The sequence below is a fragment of the Pseudophryne corroboree genome, chromosome 3 (assembly GCF_028390025.1).
Source record: "Pseudophryne corroboree isolate aPseCor3 chromosome 3, aPseCor3.hap2, whole genome shotgun sequence".
NCBI lineage: Eukaryota > Metazoa > Chordata > Amphibia > Anura > Myobatrachidae > Pseudophryne > Pseudophryne corroboree.
Window position 1 is genome coordinate 140,365,041 of NC_086446.1, and position 14,282 is coordinate 140,379,322.

General features: G+C 34.8%; 3 non-coding genes across 3 annotated transcripts; all 3 read left to right on the forward strand.

Moving 5' to 3' along the window:
- Window positions 1–294: 294 nt before the first annotated feature.
- On the forward strand, window positions 295–368 carry TRNAS-ACU (transfer RNA serine (anticodon ACU)). The gene has a single exon. It is a non-coding gene; the product is annotated as a tRNA-Ser (tRNA).
- Window positions 369–1,467: 1,099 nt separating this feature from the next.
- Window positions 1,468–1,541, forward strand: TRNAS-ACU (transfer RNA serine (anticodon ACU)). The gene has a single exon. It is a non-coding gene; the product is annotated as a tRNA-Ser (tRNA).
- A 6,931-nt stretch (window positions 1,542–8,472) lies between these two features.
- On the forward strand, window positions 8,473–8,546 carry TRNAS-ACU (transfer RNA serine (anticodon ACU)). Its single transcript has one exon. It is a non-coding gene; the product is annotated as a tRNA-Ser (tRNA).
- The last annotated feature ends 5,736 nt before the right edge of the window (window positions 8,547–14,282 follow it).

A 14,282-nucleotide genomic window follows, 5' to 3' on the forward strand; every position in this document is an offset into this window, starting at 1 on the left:
AGTTTTGGATTACTTTAATTAAAAAAAAATGCATATAGCAGAGGATAGTTTTAATCTGCCTACCTCTGGGTTATGGGCCCAGCATGCTTCCATTGCAGTACTCTGCTGCACATGTAAGTGCAAGAGATCCTGAAGCACTCACTCATCATGGGAAAGTACCAATGTGTTTCTTCGTTGGTTGATCTAAGAAACATCTTACAAAAACTCTCCAGATTATTGACTTTTTAAAGTTTTTCTAGGAAACGTTCTAGATGAATGCTTATTAGCCTTTGTCAGTATCCACTTTTGCAAAGTGTCTCTGTGGTGCAATCAGTTAGTGTGTTTGGCTACTAACCAAAAGGTTGGTGGTTCAATCCCACCCAGGGACATAATTGACCTTGTGATCAGGTTTTGGTGATCTTTAAGTAGACAAGTCAAAATTTCAAAAACCCCTTTTATGTTGTAGGGTACCTGGCCTTCTCTGATGTAATCAGAGTTAGATTTGATTCAGTGATTTTATAAAAAACAGCTAGGAAGCACAATTTAGCAGTGGGTTGCAGAGAAAAAGAAATATGCTGGCAAAAAAAATCCAATTGAGTGATTAAACAGCTCTTAATTTTCTGGCTTTATTTTTATGCTAACAAATTTGTTCTCTGAAAAGTGTCCACAAAGCCAAGTCTCTGATTAACACCTTTGTATGGATGGTTTTTAACCTATTACTAAATTAAACTTGCTTCATTGGAAAGGCAGCAAGATGCATCCTCATTTCAATGTCTACTGAAATAATACAGGTTGACACCAGGAAACATTAACGCCACTGCATCCTTGCTGCTTTCTCATGTGGAAGTCTGTTTAATGTGAAAACAAGGTGATATCTAATTAGCACACAGGTAAGGAATTAAGAAAATCTTTATTTAAGGGTGAAAATGTTTCTCACAAAATCGTTGCCCCAATGCATCATTGAAATTCAAGCTGGAAAGATGATTTTAATATATCACTTGTACATTTTGTATTGCTCTTCTGGTGACAATGTAGTTTGTTTTTGTCAATTACCATTTTAATAATAGGGTAAAGAAAATTAAGTGGATTTTTGAAAGAAAACTATACTGTCAATATACTATTAAAACAAATTAAAATGGTAAAAGTTATTGTACTTTAAGTAAAAATAAAAGAGCAAAAATATCAATCCCAGTTTTGATTACTTAAATTAACAAAAAAAAAATGCATATAGCAAAGGATAGTTTCAATCTGCCTACCTCTGGGTTATGGGCCCAGCATGCTTCCATTGCAGTACTCTGCTGCACATGTAAGTGCAAGAGATCCTGAAGCACTCACTCATCATGGGAAAGTACCAATGTGTTTCTTGGTTGGTTGATGGGAGAAACATCTTACAAAAACTCTCCAGATTATTGACTTTTTAAAGTTTTTCTAGGAAACGTTCTAGATGTATGCTTATTAGCCTTTGTCAGGATGTACTTTTTACAAAGTATCTCTGTGGCGCAATCGGTTAGTGTGTCTGGCTACTAACCAAAAGGTTGGTGGTTCAATCCCACCCAGGGACGTAATTGACATTGTTATCAGATTTTGGTGATCTTTAAGTAGACAAGTCAAAATTTCAAACCCCCTGTTATGGTGTAGGGTACCTGGCCTTCTCTGATGTAATCAGAGTTAGATTTGATTCAGTGATTTTATAAAAACAGATAGGAAGCACAATTTAGCAGTGGGTTGCAGAGAAAAAGAAATATGCTGGCAAAAAAAATCCAATTGAGTGATTAAACAGCTCTTCATTTTCTGGCTTTATTTTTATGCTAACAAATTTGTTCTCTGAAAAGTGTCCACAAAGCCAAGTCTCTGATTAACACCTTTGTAGGGATCGTTTTTCACCTATTACTAAATTAAACTTGCTTCATTGGAAAGGCAGCAAGATGCATCCTCATTTCAATTTCTACTGAAATAATACAGGTTGACACCAGGAAACATTAACGCCACTGCATCCTTGCTGCTTTCTCATGTGGAAGTCTGTTTAATGTGAAAACAAGGTGATATCTAATTAGCACACAGGTAAGGAATTAAGAAAATCTTTATTTAAGGGTGAAGATGTTTCTCACAAAATCGTTGCCCCAATGCATCATTGAAATTCAAGCTGGAAAGATGATTTTAATATATCACTTGTACATTTTGTATTGCTCTTCTGGTGACAATGTAGTTTGTTTTTGTCAATTACCCTTTTAATAATAGGGTAAAGAAAATTAAGTGGATTTTTTAAAGAAAACTATACTGTCAATATACTATTCAAACAAATTAAAATGGTAAAAGTTATTGTACTTCAAGTAAAAATAAAAGAGCAAAAATATCAATCCCAGTTTTGATTACTTAAATTAACAAAAAAAATGCATATAGCAAAGGATAGTTTCAATCTGCCTACCTCTGGGTTATGGGCCCAGCATGCTTCCATTGCAGTACTCTGCTGCACATGTAAGTGCAAGAGATCCTGAAGCACTCACTCATCATGGGAAAGTACCAATGTGTTTCTTCATTGGTTGATGGAAGAAACATCTTACAAAAACTCTCCAGATTATTGACTCTTTAAAGATTTTCTAGGATACGTTCTAGATGTATGCTTATTAGACTTTGTCAGTATGTACTTTTTGCAAAGTGTCTCTGTGGCGCAATCGGTTAGTATGTCCGGCTGCTATCAAAAAGGTTGGTGGTTCAATCCCAACCAGGGACATAATTGACCTTGTTATCAGATTTTGGTGATCTTTAAGTAGACAAGTCAAAATTTCAAACTCCCTGTTATGGTGTAGGGTACCTGGCCTTCTCTGATGTAATCAGAGTTAGATTTGATTCAGTGATTTTATAAAAACAGCTAGGAAGCACAATTTAGCAGTGGGTTGCAGAGAAAAAGAAATATGCTGGCAAAAAAAATCCAATTGAGTGATTAAACAGCTCTTCATTTTCTGGCTTTATTTTTATGCTAACAAATTTGTTCTTTGAAAAGTGTCCACAAAGCCAAGTCTCTGATTAACACCTTTGTAGGGATGGTTTTTCACCTATTACTAAATTAAACTTGCTTCATTGGAAAGGCAGCAAGATGCATCCTCATTTCAATGTCTACTGAAATAATACAGGTTGACACCAGGAAACATTAACGCCACTGTATCCTTGCTGCTTTCTCATGTGGAAGTCTGTTTAATGTGAAAACAAGGTGATATCTAATTAGCACACAGGTAAGGAATTAAGAAAATCTTTATTTAAGGGTGAAGATGTTTCTCACAAAATCGTTGCCCCAATGCATCATTGAAATTCAAGCTGGAAAGATGATTTTAATATATCACTTGTACATTTTGTATTGCTCTTCTGGTGACAATGTAGTTTGTTTTTGTCAATTACCATTTTAATAATAGGGTAAAGAAAATTAAGTGGATTTTTGAAAGAAAACTATACTGTCAATATACTATTAAAACAAATTAAAATGGTAAAAGTTATTGTACTTTAAGTAAAAATAAAAGAGCCAAAATATCAATCCCAGTTTTGGATTACTTTAACAAAAAAAAATGCATATAGCAGAGGATAGTTTCAATCTGCCTACCGTTGGGTTATGGGCCCAGCATGCTTCCATTGCTGTACTCTGCTGCACATGTAAGTGCAAGAGATCCTGAAGCACTCACTCATCATGGGAAAGTACCAATGTGTTTCTTCGTTGGTTGATGGAAGAAACATCTTACAAAAACTCTCCAGATTATTGACTTTTTAAAGTTTTTCTAGGAAACGTTTTAGATGAATGCTTATTAGCCTTTGTCAGTATGGACTTTTGCAAAGTGTCTCTGTGGCGCAATCAGTTAGTGTGCATGGCTATTAACCAAAAGGTTGGTGGTTCAATCCCACCCAGGGACGTATTTGACCTTGTTATCAGATTTTGGTGATCTTTAAGTAGACAAGTCAAAATTTCAAACCCCCTGTTCTGGTGTAGGGTACGTGGCCTTCTCTGATGGAGTTAGATTTGATTCAGTGATTTTAGAAAAACAGCTAGGAAGCACAATTTAGCAGTGGGTTGCAGAGAAAAAGAAATATGCTGGCAAAAAAAATCCAATTGAGTGATTAAACAGCTCTTAATTTTCTGGCTTTATTTTTATGCTAACAAATTTGTTCTCTGAAAAGTGTCCACAAAGCCAAGTCTCTGATTAACACCTTTGTAAGGATGGTTTTTAACCTATTACTAAATTAAACTTGCTTCATTGGAAAGGCAGCAAGATGCATCCTCATTTCAATGTCTACTGAAATAATACAGGTTGACACCAGGAAACATTAACGCCACTGCATCCTTGCTGCTTTCTCATGTGGAAGTCTGTTTAATGTGAAAACAAGGTGATATCTAATTAGCACACAGGTAAGGAATTAAGAAAATCTTTATTTAAGGGTGAAAATGTTTCTCACAAAATCGTTGCCCCAATGTATCATTGAAATTCAAGCTGGAAAGATGATTTTAATATATCACTTGTACATTTTGTATTGCTCTTCTGGTGACAATGTAGTTTGTTTTTGTCAATTACCATTTTAATAATAGGGTAAAAAAAATTAAGTGGATTTTTGAAAGAAAACAATACTGTCAATATACTATTAAAACAAATTAAAATGGTAAAAGTTATTGTACTGTAAGTAAAAATAAAAGAGCCAACATATCAATCCCAGTTTTGGATTACTTTAATTAACAAAAAAAAATGCATATAGCAGAGGATAGTTTCAATCTGCCTACCGTTGGGTTATGGGCCCAGCATGCTTCCATTGCTGTACTCTGCTGCACATGTAAGTGCAATAGATCCTGAAGCACTCACTCATCCTGGGAAAGTACCAATGTGTTTCTTCGTTGGTTGATGGAAGAAACATCTTACAAAAACTCTCCAGATTATTGACTTTTTAAAGTTTTTCTAGGAAACGTTTTAGATGAATGCTTATTAGCCTTTGTCAGTATGTACTTTCGCAAAGTGTCTCTGTGGCGCAATCAGTTAATGTGTATAGCTACTAACCAAAAGGTTGGTGGGTCAATCCCACCCAGGGACGTAATTGACCTTGTTATCAGATTTTGGTGATCTTTAAGTAGACAAGTCAAAATTTCAAACCCCCTCTTATGGTGTAGGGTACCTGGCCTTCTCTGATGTAATCAGAGTTAGATTTGATTCAGTGATTTTATAACAACAGCTAGGAAGCACAATTTAGCAGTGGGTTGCAGAGAAAAAGAAATATGCTGGCAAAAAAATCCAATTGAGTGATTAAACAGCTCTTCATTTTCTGGCTTTATTTTTATGCTAACAAATTTGTTCTCTGAAAAGTGTCCACAAAGCCAAGTCTCTGATTAACACCTTTGTAAGGATGGTTTTTCACCTATTACTAAATTAAACTTGCTTCATTGGAAAGGCAGCAAGATGCATCCTCATTTCAATGTCTACTGAAATAATACAGGTTGACACCAGGAAACATTAACGCCACTGCATCCTTGCTGCTTTCTCATGTGGAAGTCTGTTTAATGTGAAAACAAGGTGATATCTAATTAGCACACAGGTAAGGAATTAAGAAAATCTTTATTTAATGGTGAAAATGTTTCTCACAAAATCGTTGCCCCAATGCATCATTGAAATTCAAGCTGGAAAGATGATTTTAATTTATCACTTGTACATTTTGTATTGCTCTTCTGGTGACAATGTAGTTTGTTTTTGTCAATTACCATTTTAATAATAGGGTAAAGAAAATTAAGTGGATTTTTAAAAGAAAACAATACTTTCAATATACTATTAAAACAAATTAAAATAGTAAAAGTTATTGTACTTTAATGAAAAATAAAAGAGCTAAAATATCAATCCCAGTTTTGGATTACTTTAATTAAAAAAAAATACATATAGCAGAGGATAGTTTTAATCTGCCTACCTCTGGGTTATGGGCCCAGCATGCTTCCATTGCAGTACTCTGCTGCACATGTAAGTGCAAGCGATCCTGAAGCACTCACTCATCATGGGAAAGTACCAATGTGTTTCTTCGTTGGTTGATCTAAGAAACATCTTACAAAAACTCTCCAGATTATTGACTTTTTAAAGTTTTTCTAGGAAACGTTCTAGATGAATGCTTATTAGCCTTTGTCAGTATCCACTTTTGCAAAGTGTCTCTGTGGTGCAATCAGTTAGTGTGTTTGGCTACTAACCAAAAGGTTGGTGGTTCAATCCCACCCAGGGATGTAAGTGACCTTGTGGTCAGGTTTTGGTGATCTTTAAGTGGACAAGTCAAAATTTCAAACCCCCTCTTATGATGTAGGGTACCTGGCCTTCTCTGATGTAATCAGAGTTAGATTTGATTAAGTGATTTTATAAAAAACAGCTAGGAAGCACAATTTAGCAGTGGGTTGCAAAGAAAAAAAATATGCTGGCAGAAAAATCCAATTGAGTGATTAAACAGCTCTTCATTTTCTGGCTTTATTTTTATGCTAACAAATTTGTTCTCTGAAAAGTGTCCACAAAGCCAAGTCTCTGATGAACACCTTTGTAGGGATGGTTTTTCACCTATTACTAAATTAAACTTGCTTCATTGGAAAGGCAGCAAGATGCATCCTCATTTCAATGTCTACTGAAATAATACAGGTTGACACCAGGAAACATTAACGCCAATGCATCCTTGCTGCTTTCTCATGTGGAAGTCTGTTTAATGTGAAAACAAGGTGATATCTAATTAGCACACAGGTAAGGAATTAAGAAAATCTTTATTTAAGGGTGAAGATGTTTCTCACAAAATCGTTGCCCCAATGCATCATTGAAATTCAAGCTGGAAAGATGATTTTAATATATCACTTGTACATTTTGTATTGCTCTTCTGGTGACAATGTAGTTTGTTTTTGTCAATTACCATTTTAATAATAGGGTAAAGAAAATTAAGTGGATTTTTGAAAGAAAACAATACTGTCAATATACTATTAAAACAAATTAAAATGGTAAAAGTTATTGTACTTTAAGTAAACATAAAATAGCTAACATATCAATCCCAGTTTTGGATTACTTTAATTAACAAAAAAAATGCATATAGCAGAGGATAGTTTCAATCTGCCTACCTCTGGGTAATGGGCCCAGCATGCTTCCATTGCTGTACTCTGCTGCACATGTAAGTGCAAGAGATCCTGAAGCACTCACTCATCATGGGAAAGTACCAATGTGTTTCTTCGTTGGTTGATTTAAGAAAATTCTTACAAAAACTCTCCAGATTATTGACTTTTTAAAGTTTTTCTAGGAAACGTTCTAGATTAATGCTTATTAGCCTTTGTCAGTATGTACTTTTTGCAAAGTGTCTCTGTGGCGCAATAGGTTAGTGTGTCTGGCTACTAACCAAAAGGTTGGTGGTTCAATCCCACCCAGGGATGTAATTGACCTTGTGATCAGGTTTGGGTGATCTTTAAGTAGACAAGTCAAAATTTCAAACCCCCTTTTATGTTGTAGGGTACCTGGCCTTCTCTGATGTAATCAGAGTTAGATTTGATTCAGTGATTTTATAAAAAACAGCTAGGAAGCACAATTTAGCAGTGGGTTGCAGAGAAAAAGAAATATGCTGGCAAAAAAAATCCAATTGAGTGATTAAACAGCTCTTCATTTTCTGGCTTTATTTTTATGCTAACAAATTTGTTCTCTGAAAAGTGTCCACAAAGCCAAGTCTCTGATTAACACCTTTGTAAGGATGGTTTTTAACCTATTACTAAATTAAACTTGCTTCATTGGAAAGGCAGCAAGATGCATCCTCATTTCAATGTCTACTGAAATAATACAGGTTGACACCAGGAAACATTAACGCCACTGCATCCTTGCTGCTTTCTCATGTGGAAGTCTGTTTAATGTGAAAACAAGGTGATATCTAATTAGCACACAGGTAAGGAATTAAGAAAATCTTTATTTAAGGGTGAAAATGTTTCTCACAAAATCGTTGCCCCAATGCATCATTGAAATTCAAGCTGGAAAGATGATTTTAATATATCACTTGTACATTTTGTATTGCTCTTCTGGTGACAATGTAGTTTGTTTTTGTCAATTACCATTTTAATAATAGGGTAAAGAAAATTAAGTGGATTTTTGAAAGAAAACTATACTGTCAATATACTATTAAAACAAATTAAAATGGTAAAAGTTATTGTACTTTAAGTAAAAATAAAAGAGCAAAAATATCAATCCCAGTTTTGATTACTTAAATTAACAAAAAAAAATGCATATAGCAAAGGATAGTTTCAATCTGCCTACCTCTGGGTTATGGGCCCAGCATGCTTCCATTGCAGTACTCTGCTGCACATGTAAGTGCAAGAGATCCTGAAGCACTCACTCATCATGGGAAAGTACCAATGTGTTTCTTCGTTGGTTGATCTAAGAAACATCTTACAAAAACTCTCCAGATTATTGACTTTTTAAAGTTTTTCTAGGAAACGTTCTAGATGTATGCTTATTAGCCTTTGTCAGTATGTACTTTTTACAAAGTGTCTCTGTGGCGCAATCGGTTAGTGTGTCTGGCTACTAACCAAAAGGTTGGTGGTTCAATCCCACCCAGGGACGTAATTGACCTTGTTATCAGATTTTGGTGATCTTTAAGTAGACAAGTCAAAATTTCAAACCCTCTGTTATGGTGTAGGGTACCTGGCCTTCTCTGATGTAATCAGAGTTAGATTTGATTCAGTGATTTTATAAAAACAGATAGGAAGCACAATTCAGCAGTGGGTTGCAGAGAAAAAGAAATATGCTGGCAAAAAAAATCCAATTGAGTGATTAAACAGCTCTTCATTTTCTGGCTTTATTTTTATGCTAACAAATTTGTTCTCTGAAAAGTGTCCACAAAGCCAAGTCTCTGATTAACACCTTTGTAAGGATGGTTTTTCACCTATTACTAAATTAAACTTGCTTCATTGGAAAGGCAGCAAGATGCATCCTCATTTCAATGTCTACTGAAATAATACAGGTTGACACCAGGAAACATTAACGCCACTGCATCCTTGCTGCTTTCTCATGTGGAAGTCTGTTTAATGTGAAAACAAGGTGATATCTAATTAGCACACAGGTAAGGAATTAAGAAAATCTTTATTTAAGGGTGAAAATGTTTCTCACAAAATCGTTGCCCCAATGCATCATTGAAATTCAAGCTGGAAAGATGATTTTAATATATCACTTGTACATTTTGTATTGCTCTTCTGGTGACAATGTAGTTTGTTTTTGTAAATTACCATTTTAATAATAGGGTAAAGAAAATTAAGTGGATTTTTGAAAGAAAACAATACTGTCAATATACTATTAAAACAAATTAAAATGGTAAAAGTTATTGTACTGTAAGTAAAAATAAAAGAGCCAACATATCAATCCCAGTTTTGGATTACTTTAATTAAAAAAAAAAAATGCATATAGCAGAGGATAGTTTCAATCTGCCTACCTCTGGGTTATGTGCCCAGCATGCTTCCATTGCTGTACTCTGCTGCACATGTAAGTGCAATAGATCCTGAAGCACTCACTCATCCTGGGAAAGTACCAATGTGTTTCTTCGTTGGTTGATGGAAGAAACATCTTACAAAAACTCTCCAGATTATTGACTTTTTAAAGTTTTTCTAGGAAACGTTTTAGATGAATGCTTATTAGCCTTTGTCAGTATGTACTTTTGCAAAGTGTCTCTGTGGCGCAATCAGTTAGTGTGTATGGCTATTAACCAAAAGGTTGGTGGTTCAATCCCACCCAGGGATGTAATTGACCTTGTTATCAGATTTTGGTGATCTTTAAGTAGACAAGTCAAAATTTCAAACCCCCTCTTATGGTGTAGGGCAGGCATTCCCAACCACGGTCCTCAAGGCACACCAACAGTGCAGGTTTTAGTGATATCCAGGCTGCAGCACAGATGGTTAAATCAAAATAACTGAGCTACCAATGAAGTCACCTGTGCTGAAGCCTGGATATCACTAAAACCTGCACTGTTGGTGTGCCTTGAGGACCGTGGTTGGGAATGCCTGGTGTAGGGTACCTGGCCTTCTCTGATGTAATCAGAGTTAGATGTGATTCAGTGATTTTATAAAAACAGCTAGGAAGCACAATTTAGCAGTGGGTTGCAGAGAAAAAGAAATATGCTGGCAAAAAAATCCAATTGAGTGATTAAACAGCTCTTCATTTTCTGGCTTTATTTTTATGCTAACAAATTTGTTCTCTGAAAAGTGTCCACAAAGCCAAGTCTCTGATTAACACCTTTGTAAGGATGGTTTTTCACCTATTACTAAATTAAACTTGCTTCATTGGAAAGGCAGCAAGATGCATCCTCATTTCAATGTCTACTGAAATAATACAGGTTGACACCAGGAAACATTAACGCCACTGCATCCTTGCTGCTTTCTCATGTGGAAGTCTGTTTAATGTGAAAACAAGGTGATATCTAATTAGTACACAGGTAAGGAATTAAGAAAATCTTTATTTAAGGGTGAAAATGTTTCTCACAAAATCGTTGCCCCAATGCATCATTGAAATTCAAGCTGGAAAGATGATTTTAATATATCACTTGTACATTTTGTATTGCTCTTCTGGTGACAATGTAGTTTGTTTTTGTCAATTACCATTTTAATAATAGGGTAAAGAAAATTAAGTGGATTTTTAAAAGAAAACAATACTTTCAATATACTATTAAAACAAATTAAAATAGTAAAAGTTATTGTACTTTAATGAAAAATAAAAGAGCAAAAATATCAATCCCAGTTTTGATTACTTAAATTAACAAAAAAAATGCATATAGCAAAGGATAGTTTCAATCTGCCTACCTCTGGGTTATGGGCCCAGCATGCTTCCATTGCAGTACTCTGCTGCACATGTAAGTGCAAGAGATCCTGAAGCACTCACTCATCATGGGAAAGTACCAATGTGTTTCTTCGTTGGTGGATGGAAGAAACATCTTACAAAAACTCTCCAGATTATTGACTTTTTAAAGTTTTTCTAGGAAACGTTTTAGATGAATGCTTATTAGCCTTTGTCAGTATGTACTTTTGAAAAGTGTCTCTGTGGTGCAATCAGTTAGTGTGTATGGCTATAAACCAAAAGGTTGGTGGTTCAATCCCACCCAGGAACGTAATTGACCTTGTTATCAGATTTTGGTGATCTTTAAGTAGACAAGTCAAAATTTCAAACCCCCTCTTATGGTGTAGGGTACCTGGCCTTCTCTGATGTAATCAGAGTTAGATTTGATTCAGTGATTTTATAAAAACAGCTAGGAAGCACAATTTAGCAGTGGGTTGCAGAGAAAAAGAAATATGCTGGCAAAAAAATCCAATTGAGTGATTAAACAGCTCTTAATTATCTGGCTTTATTTTTATGCTAACAAATTTGTTCTTTGAAAAGTGTCCACAAAGCCAAGTCTCTGATTAACACCTTTGTAGGGATGGTTTTTCACCTATTACTAAATTAAATTTGCTTCATTGGAAAGGCAGCAAGATGCATCCTCATTTCAATGTCTACTGAAATAATACGGGTTGACACAAGGAAACATTAACGCCACTGCATCCTTGCTGCTTTCTCATGTGGAAGTCTGTTTAATGTGAAAACAAGGTGATATCTAATTAGCACACAGGTAAGGAATTAAGAAAATCTTTATTTAAGGGTGAAGATGTTTCTCACAAAATCGTTGCCCCAATGCATCATTGAAATTCAAGCTGGAAAGATGATTTTAATATATCACTTGTACATTTTGTATTGCTCTTCTGGTGACAATGTAGTTTGTTTTTGTCAATTACCCTTTTAATAATAGGGTAAAGAAAATTAAGTGGATTTTTTAAAGAAAACTATACTGTCAATATACTATTAAAACAAATTAAAATGGTAAAAGTTATTGTACTTTAAGTAAAAATAAAAGAGCAAAAATATCAATCCCAGTTTTGATTTCTTAAATTAACAAAAAAAAATGCATATAGCAAAGGATAGTTTCAATCTGCCTACCTCTGGGTTATGGGCCCAGCATGCTTCCATTGCAGTACTCGGCTGCACATGTAAGTGCAAGAGATCCTGAAGCACTCAGTCATCATGGGAAAGTACCAATGTGTTTCTTCGTTGGTTGATGGAAGAAACATCTTACAAAAACTCTCCAGATTATTGACTTTTTAAAGTTTTTCTAGGAAACGTTTTAGATGAATGCTTATTAGCCTTTGTCAGTATGGACTTTTGCAAAGTGTCTCTGTGGCGCAATCAGTTAGTGTGCACGGCTATTAACCAAAAGGTTGGTGGTTCAATCCCACCCAGGGATGTATTTGACCTTGTTATCAGATTTTGGTGATCTTTAAGTAGACAAGTCAAAATTTCAAACCCCCTCTTATGGTGTAGGGTACCTGGCCTTCTCTGATGTAATCAGAGTTAGATTTGATTCAGTGATTTTATAAAAACAGCTAGGAAGCACAATTTAGCAGTGGGTTGCAGAGAAAAAGAAATATGCTGGCAAAAAAATCCAATTGAGTGATTAAACAGCTCTTCATTTTCTGGCTTTATTTTTATGCTAACAAATTTGTTCTCTGAAAAGTGTCCACAAAGCCAAGTCTCTGATTAACACCTTTGTAAGGATGGTTTTTCACCTATTACTAAATTAAACTTGCTTCATTGGAAAGGCAGCAAGATGCATCCTCATTTCAATGTCTACTGAAATAATACAGGTTGACACCAGGAAACATTAACGCCACTGCATCCTTGCTGCTTTCTCATGTGGAAGTCTGTTTAATGTGAAAACAAGGTGATATCTAATTTGCACACAGGTAAGGAATTAAGAAAATCTTTATTTAAGGGTGAAAATGTTTCTCACAAAATCGTTGCCCCAATGCATCATTGAAATTCAAGCTGGAAAGATGATTTTAATATATCACTTGTACATTTTGTATTGCTCTTCTGATGACAATGTAGTTTGTTTTTGTCAATTACCATTTTAATAATAGGGTAAAGAAAATTAAGTGGATTTTTAAAAGAAAACAATACTTTCAATATACTATTAAAACAAATTAAAATGGTAAAAGTTATTGTACTTTAATGAAAAATAAAAGAGCAAAAATATCAATCCCAGTTTTGGATTACTTTAATTAACAAAAAAAAATGCATATAGCAGAGGATAGTTTTTATCTGCCTACCTCTGGGTTATGGGCCCAGCATGCTTCCATTGCAGTACTCTGCTGCACATGTAAGTGCAATAGATCCTGAAGCACTCACTCATCATGGGAAAGTACCAATGTGTTTCTTCGTTGGTGGATGGAAGAAACATCTTACAAAAACTCTCCAGATTATTGACTTTTTAAAGTTTTTCTAGGAAACATTTTAGATGAATGCTTATTAGCCTTTGTCAGTATGTACTTTCGCAAAGTGTCTCTGTGGCGCAATCAGTTAGTGTGTACGGCTATAAACCAAAAGGTTGGTGGTTCAATCCCACCCAGGGACGTAATTGACCTTGTTATCAGATTTTGGTGATCTTTAAGTAGACAAGTCAAAATTTCAAACCCCCTCTTATGGTGTAGGGTACCTGGCCTTCTCTGATGTAATTAGATTTGATTCAGTGATTTTATAAAAACAGCTAGGAAGCACAATTTAGCAGTGGGTTGCAGAGAAAAAGAAATATGCTGGCAAAAAAAATCCAATTGAGTGATTAAACAGCTCTTAATTTTCTGGCTTTATTTTTATGCTAACAAATTTGTTCTTTGAAAAGTGTCCACAAAGCCAAGTCTCTGATTAACACCTTTGTAGGGATGGTTTTTAACCTATTACTAAATTAAATTTGCTTCATTGGAAAGGCAGCAAGATGCATCCTCATTTCAATGTCTACTGAAATAATACGGGTTGACACAAGGAAACATTAACGCCACTGCATCCTTGCTGCTTTCTCATGTGGAAGTCTGTTTAATGTGAAAACAAGGTGATATCTAATTAGCACACAGGTAAGGAATTAAGAAAATCTTTATTTAAGGGTGAAGATGTTTCTCACAAAATCGTTGCCCCAATGCATCATTGAAAGTCAAGCTGGAAAGATGATTTTAATATATCACTTGTACATTTTGTATTGCTCTTCTGGTGACAATGTAGTTTGTTTTTGTCAATTACCCTTTTAATAATAGGGTAAAGAAAATTAAGTGGATTTTTTAAAGAAAACTATACTGTCAATATACTATTAAAACAAATTAAAATGGTAAAAGTTATTGTACTTTAAGTAAAAATAAAAGAGCAAAAATATCAATCCCAGTTTTGATTACTTAAATTAACAAAAAAATATGCATATAGCAAAGGATAGTTTCATTCTGCCTACCTCTGGGTTAT